The following is a 7,868-nucleotide window of genomic DNA, read 5'->3' on the forward strand; positions in this document are numbered from 1 at the left end:
AAAAAGAAAGAAAGAAAGAAAGAAGAAAAGAAAATATTCCTTTGTATGAAAAAATCATATTTTGAGAAATCATATCCATTCATCACTCCATATCAGTTTATACAGCTATTTCTAGCTTCATTAAATTAAAAACGTATCTTCAAAAGACACAAGCTGGGCACAGTGGTATGCACCTTAATCCCAGCTACTCAGGAGGCTGAGGTAGGAAGATTGCTTGAGCCCAGTAGTTTGAGACCAGTCTGCTGAGCAACATAGTGAGATCCTGTCTAAAAAAAAAAAGAAGACACAAAAATAGTGAAAAGATAAGCCACAGACTTGGAGACTATATCTACAAAACACATATAAGGCTTGTATCCAGTATATACGAAGGACCCCCAAAAGTCAATAATAAGGCAATAAAACAAAACAAAAAACTATAAAAGATGAGCAAAAAATTTGAACAGACATTTAATTAACTTTTTCCTGGGGGTATTACCCTTTGAGATGCTAACTTTATAAAGGGAATGTCTATTAGTTTTCCCACCTTGCAGTTTCCCTAAGATTTGGCTTGTTTCCCTGAGCTCCTTTAAAATTAAATCTATAGTTTACCAGGTGTTATGAATTGAATTGTGCCCCTCCAAAAGATGTTGAAATCCTAACCTCCAGTACCTGTGAATGTGACCTTATTTGGAAATAAGGTCTTTGTAGATGATCAAGTTAAGATGAGGTTATCTTGGTGAGGCCTAATCCAATACGACTGGTGTCCTTATAAAGAGGGGAAATTTGGACACAGAGGAAGATACACATAAAGGAAAGACAATGTGAAGATACAGGGGAACACCATCAACAAGTCATGAAATGCCCGAGGCTATGCAATTCTAGAAGAAAGAAATAGAACAGATTCCCCCACAGCTCTCAGAAAGAATAAACTCTATAGACACTTTGATTTCAGACTTCCAGGATCTAGAACTGTGAGACAATAAATTTATGTTGTTTAAGGCATCCAGTTTGTGGTACTTCCTTTTTTTTTGAGTCGAGATCTTACGCTGCTGTCCAGGCTAGAGTACACTGTGCCTGGCCAGGTTTGTGGTACTTTTTAATGGAAGCCCTAGGAAACGAATACACCAAGCATCAGAGCAGATGGCATCAGGACTCAGTTTCCCTCATTTCTAGTCTCTGTAGAATTTTCTTGTTTTCTTACTAATGAAACTCTACATACCAAAATGTGTTTTAAAAATATTTTATGCAACAATTTATTTGTTTTGTTCTGGGATTTTTTTTTTTTTTTTTAAGACAGAGGATGTCTCACCATGTTGACTGGTCTCAAACTCCTGGGCTCAAGCAATTCGCCTGCCTAAGCCTCCCAAAGTGCTGGGATTACAGGTGTGAGTCACCATGCCTGGCCTGTTCTGGAAAGATTTTTAAAGGATATTTAGTCTTCATTTTGTTGGAAATGAATGCCTACTTGATTAATTAAGAATAACTTTCTGAAAATGGAGTTTGGTTTATCTTGGATACTTATTACTTCCCAAATAAAATTTATTATTTCTTCTGTGCCTTAATTATGTCTAATATTCTATCATACTTTGTACATGGCATTTTGTTTCTCACAAAATTGCTAGTTCCTTGAAGGTTGAGATGGTGTCTTATTCACCTTTGTATTCTCAGCATATTGTTTGAACAATACCTCACATATAACAAGTATTTAATAAGTGTGATTATTAAACTGAATATACTTGTATATTGATCAGATGTATAGGTATGTAAAGTTCCTTGTAGTGATAACTTCAGTCTTAATTTGAAGTTTTTATCTTTAATTTGCAAATGTCTGCATTACTCAGGGTTATGGTCACCTTGGAGAGATTTTCTTTTCTTTCTGACTAATATAATTAAATCTAAGTCTCAGGAAACCTTTTGCTTTATGTCCTTTCAAGTTTCCTATATTAGAGTTCGAAGTGACCTATTAAAAAATATTACTTGTATTTATTACAACCCTATAAATATTATTATACCCATTTTACAAATGCAGAAAGTAAAGGTCAGAAAGGTCAAGCGCCTGCTTCAAAGTGAGATACAGAGTTAGAAATAAACTTTGACTGTAAGGACATTTACCATCCTATACTGACTATGTATTATGGATCCCATTTTGTAATGATTATAAAACCCCTTGCTATCTTTCTATTCCTATGTGAATCAGAGTATCACATTCACTTATTCCAAAATAATGAAAGGTATCTTTCAAAATACTTGCTTGTGTATGGTTTTTATAATATATTTCCATCTATGCAGTCATTTTCCATTGTTCACATGATATATTTGTTAGATATAGACATCCTCAGAGGTTATATGCTAGCAAAACAATTATTTTGAGGTAGCTTTTCCTTTTTCCATCAGTAAAGGAAAGTTTTCCACTGTAGGATATTTACATCTATACCATTAACCTAATAGATTTTCCCTAATAAAGTTGCTTTTGGGAGCAATCTACATTACACACTATCGTGTGCTTGCTTGTACCTTGCTTGCTTTCCAGTTGCTGTAGCATGCCATATGTAAACTTTAATACCCACCTAGTTTTTAAGTTTCTTGAGAACTTAAAGAATGGATTTTCCCATTACCATGTATTCTCATAATAGCTTTCATGTATTTAAGGCTTACTGAGTACTAGGTACTTTGCACACATTTCATTTATTATTGATAAAAACATGGCAAATCAGATATTATTACCCTCATTATACAGATGTGGAAGACTCAGATGTAATTAGTGCCAAGATTGTACACCTAATTGGCCGATTTGTGCTAATTTTCCTGAAAGATCTTTCCATCAGGCCATAGTGCTGTAGAAGAAGACACCATTTTGTATCATTATGCTATAAATTACCGCTTGGGACCATAGCAAATAATTTAGCATTATCAAATCTGAGTCTCTTGATTTGTAAAATGGGATAATAAAGCATAATCCACGAAGGGGTTATGAATATTAATGTAGGTAATACAGGTACAAAATAAATACTGATTTATTAACTTGCTTACGTGCTTTTTTTCTCTCCCTGAAATGTAAGCTGAATGAAACAGGTGAATAAATTAAGAAATACCAAAAAAGAAAAGTACTTCCTATTTTCTGTGTATAAGTATGACTTAATAGCCTACAAATTATTTTTAAAATTCAATATAATTCAAGGCTTTATTGAGGATTTTTATATGCTAACATATTCATAACTACATTAAAACATATTCAGAGAATTTTCTCAGATGAATTACTATCACACATCCTAAACAGAGACTACTTGTTTTTAGGATGTGCATATTCCTTTCCTAAATATTCTGGATTTTATTTCCTCCTTCAATGCTGATTAAGAGACCAGTAATCTTTTAATCTAATGAGAAGATATTTAAATATTTTTTCACCACTACTTTCCCCCAAAATAATAAAATATTTTTGTGTGAGACAATTTTTTTCTGTTCCTTGATTTAATATAATTGTTCTATAGCTTGAATCCTGTGTCTAATGGCTTGATCTGGCTTCTTTTCAGTATGTTCTGTTGCTGAGTACAGAAACCTCACAATGGCCATACATTGTTTTATTGTTTAAATTCTATATTTAAACCTCAAAACAATGATGTAAATATTACTTTATTGTTGAAATGATAAATTAATCCTAAATACAAACTCTTTGTTTGTAGAAGACAAAAAAGTAATACTAAAAACTCCCAGGTCTTTTTCCTGGTAATTCAAAACAGAATATTTTCCTTAGAAAGCACTGATCTTTGAAATTATTTTATATTGGTAAGCCAAAAACTCTATTTGCTAATCTTAGGATATGGTGTAAGATCTTTCAATAAAATTTGATGAACTAACAAGTATTTTGGAGTATGTTTTGTGGGAATTTTAAAAATTAGAAATTAATAAGTTAATATGTATTATTGTTTATAAATATAGTCATATATTTGAAGAAATATGCCTTTTAAATCTTTAAAATATGATAAATATGTTATTTCAAGGGAAATGGAAAGCAATAATTGATCTTCAGCTGATGTTATGTATATTTCTCTATTATATTGTCACATTAATATTTTTCCTATGACATCTGTGAAGTCCCTCTGGGCTAAAAAATATATATACTCTGTCTTTTAACTATCTGTATAGAGTTACTTGCTTTTCCAGTAGGTACATGGTATATTTAAACAACTGCAGGCAATTTATACTAGCTCAGAGCCATTTTGATTAGTCTTGAACAAATTAGCCAGCATTCAGTCAGTTCAGTGCTCTCTTCCATGTGGTCCTCCTCTGACTTCTCGTTGAACAGCCTCTTAGTCTAGTCCAGATGTCCAACTGTATCCATTCACCCTTTCACATGATGTTGAGCTTGCTATTTTTTGATAAAATATGTATCTGTTGTATGTAAGTAAAACACATTATAAATGTAATGTCATATGTATACATTATGACCATAAAGTGTGTTTTTTCTACTATGTGTTTCAAAAGCATTATCCAATTTAAAATGATAGAAAACGTCACAGGAAACTAAAAAATTTTCCATACCAAAATATTAATGTGTTGATATTTACCAATTTAATGTAATCAAAAAAATTTGTTGCTCTTGTTTGTTGTGCTTTTGGATTCTTGAGCAAATGTCTTTTACTGGTTTTGTTTGGTCTTGCTTATGGATTCTTCAGAAAATTGCCCATTATGTGATTAATATTAAATTAACCTGCAGGCAAGGCTATCTAAAACATTTAAAATATTCATTCTTCCTCTTGTCATCATCAAATTCTGTTTCTAATATTTGAAATTTCCAAATTGTAGATATTAAGAAATTTTTTTTGCTCCATAACAACCATTTGAAACAATAACTTAGGTAGAATTAGGACCTGCATTAGTGTTTTCAATTCTAAGATTTTAATTTTATTTTTCCAGGATCATTAATGAAAATAATCTCACCTAGATCTTAAAAATTATCAGTTTATATTTCTGTGGTAGATCATCATTTATCCTCTTAAAATAGTAACATGAAGTAAATTAGCAGTATTTGCTCCATATTTATATGTTCAGTATTGAACTTTAGTAAGAAATATCTTACCATACACACATATACATAGAGATACTCACATAGGATGGGATCAAAAAACATTACTTTGGTTACTAGCATAGTACCAACTATATACTTATGAATAAACATAGAAAACTTTGGTCCATGTGCAAAATACTAATACTAATACCAAATAATAAATACTACAATTAAAGTATGTAATTTACCAGTAGGAATAATTTGTTTTTAAAAAATTGCTTTGGATTTGATATCATAGTCTCTCTTCATATTTTTCTATAAGCATTAACACTTTAACTTTTTATCAGTTAAAATAATTAGCCTTAGTTTAATATGGAAAATTTAATATATAAAATTATTTTCTGAAGACCAGAAATTAAGATTTTCTAGATCTTGATTTTATGCTGAAATCTTAGCATATGTCAAAATACTGAATAATTTTTAAACATTTCAACTAATTGATATTCTAAACATAAATACACAATTGCTATAATCTAATGTACACTTTTTTCACTTTATTTTAAATAAAATACAGTTTGAACGCGTTTCCACTCATAGGCCCATGAGAAATTTGAATTAATGAGGAACTGTTAGCATCATTAAATACAACTTTAAAAGTTAAAATAAATGTTTGTGAATAGGTAATTAGATGGCCGAGGATGCATGCTATTTTTGTTCATCACCTAAAATAGGGAAGCAAAAAGATAAAGTTAAAAAAAAGATGAAGAATGTCAGAATTATAGGTGATAGCATAATGTATAGTGAAATATGTTTTAAAACAACTGTTTTTAATTGTTTTGAAAGAGACTTTGGAGTGATCAATTACTTTTATATCTCATAATTGTTATTATATAATATTATCTTTCATAGGTAAAAAGCATACTACAATGCACACTATTGTCTATGTGAATACTGAGATAAGGAATGTTATCCTGTTACTCATTATTAAATGCTGATTTTAATAGTTTGATTCCCATGTATTTCTGTACTATATGAGTCTGTTTTATTTCATCTTGAATAATTACCACACTATATTATTACTGATTTGCAAAGTAATTATTCTAGGCCTTTCAAATGTTAATATCCATTCATATCTGCTCCAAATTTTGACAAAAGAAGAAATACATGTTCACTTTTAAATGCCTGTATAGGTTTGGTCTGAAGTGTTTGAATGAGTAGAATGGGCACAAGACTGCTGTTGTACCATTGAGGACAGGCACTTTTTAATAAAAAATATCTGAAGGACAAAACTATGAAACAAGAATTCCCAAAATGTACAATGGTTTCAAAATGTAAAAGAAGAATATACTGTTATATTAGTTAAGCACAGAATAACCAAATTATAGAATAATTATTCCTAAAAACCAGTACTTTTTTTTTTTAAGAAAATCATGTTTCCAGACCATGAATTTTAAACTCAGGGTAGACTTCTTTACTAGCAAGTTGTGCAAACTGTACACTGAGAAGAAACAGGGGAGTAGATGTATTTTTATGTGGTTGTGATAAATAAGTTGGCTGCATTTCTAAATTAAAATTGCAATATTAAAAGATGTTGGCTCTTTTCCTTTATATGTGAACTTTCACATTCATACAACTGATTTGAAAATCTAAGCCATAAAATGAAAATAAAATTGGTCAGCATGATACTGCTTTATATGGTTAAGATAAAGTATCAGTTTTTTTCTAAGTAACTGCACTGATAAAATTTAAAGAGCAGATACCTCTGTCTCCAAAAATGTCCAGGAAGGTTTTTGAGCTTTTCATGCAATTTCAGAAACTGTTCTATTATTTTCGTGTTAAAAGACAATATCACGGACAATCCCCTCGGGTCCCCTCCCACCGTGGGAGCTTTTCTGTCTTCTTAATAAATCCTGCTTTCTTAAAAAAAAAAAGACAATGTCTCTTTAATTATACCAATTAAAAGCGTTTGAGGTCCTGATAAATTACTTCTTTCATAGTATTGATTGTGTAGGATTTCTTCTTAGTGCCCAAAAGAAATAGGTGTAGTTGGATAAGAGTAGGCGGTTTTTTAACTTCCTCCCCAAAAGAGTTGGTGTTTTTGGCTGGTTGTTTTATGTTTTGTTTTTATTTGGGGGGAGGGGGAGATGTGAGGGAAGAGAGAAAGGCTGTATATAGAATTATTGAATAGGCCTACACTAAAATTCTTCCTTGATGGCTGAGGTTAGGGCTTGGGGGAAAGAAATTTGGTGAAATAATTGAAGTGTAATAATATCTGTAAGTTTTTTTAAAATATGCAAATTCTCCTCTGGTCCCCGGTCCCCTACCTCGTAGGTGCTGGTATCTCTGGAGGGTTCAGAAGCCATTTTAGAACTTAGGAAGCAAGATATGTGAGTGCCACTTGTGCTTTTGCAGGTGCTGTGGTGGCACGGATAACCTTTGCTCGCTTGCCGGCTGTGTTACCACGCTGTTATTTAATGTCTTTGAGGATTAAAGACAGCCCAGAAAATTCCAAAGCCACATCCTAACACCTGAAGCTCGCGCAGTTTCTGTAGCAAATGGCAAAGCATTTCACTGGAACCCTAATTTAGCAAGTCTCTCTCAGATCTGGGAGAGGTTTTATTCTTTTGAGGCACCGCTGATGAGCCACACAGTGTTCGACTTTCGAGACACGACCCCTCCGCGGTGTTCTGCGCACCCTGGCCCTTCGCTTCCCCGTGTTTCTGGCTGAGGGTCTTTCGGAACCGAACGTGCGTTTTCAGTCCGGGACGTCCAGTAATTTACGAGGCGAAAGGCAAAACCACAGGGCACCCCTCCGAGTCGCTGAGGGGTTCAGAAGCCGGAGAGGCGTTTGCCTCCCCGCAGTCGGACGGGAGGCTCGGAGCCC

At 32.7% G+C, this 7,868-nt stretch overlaps 1 pseudogene; it reads right to left on the reverse strand.

Annotated features, from left to right (window-relative positions):
- LOC103253580 overlaps positions 1-7,347 on the reverse strand; it is a 27,920-nt pseudogene extending 20,573 nt beyond the window's left edge.
- Positions 7,348-7,868: the final 521 nt, after the last annotated feature.

Source organism: Carlito syrichta, unplaced genomic scaffold (genome assembly GCF_000164805.1).
Source record: "Carlito syrichta isolate Samal-C Ts95f unplaced genomic scaffold, Tarsius_syrichta-2.0.1 Scaffold238709, whole genome shotgun sequence".
Classification (NCBI taxonomy): domain Eukaryota; kingdom Metazoa; phylum Chordata; class Mammalia; order Primates; family Tarsiidae; genus Carlito; species Carlito syrichta.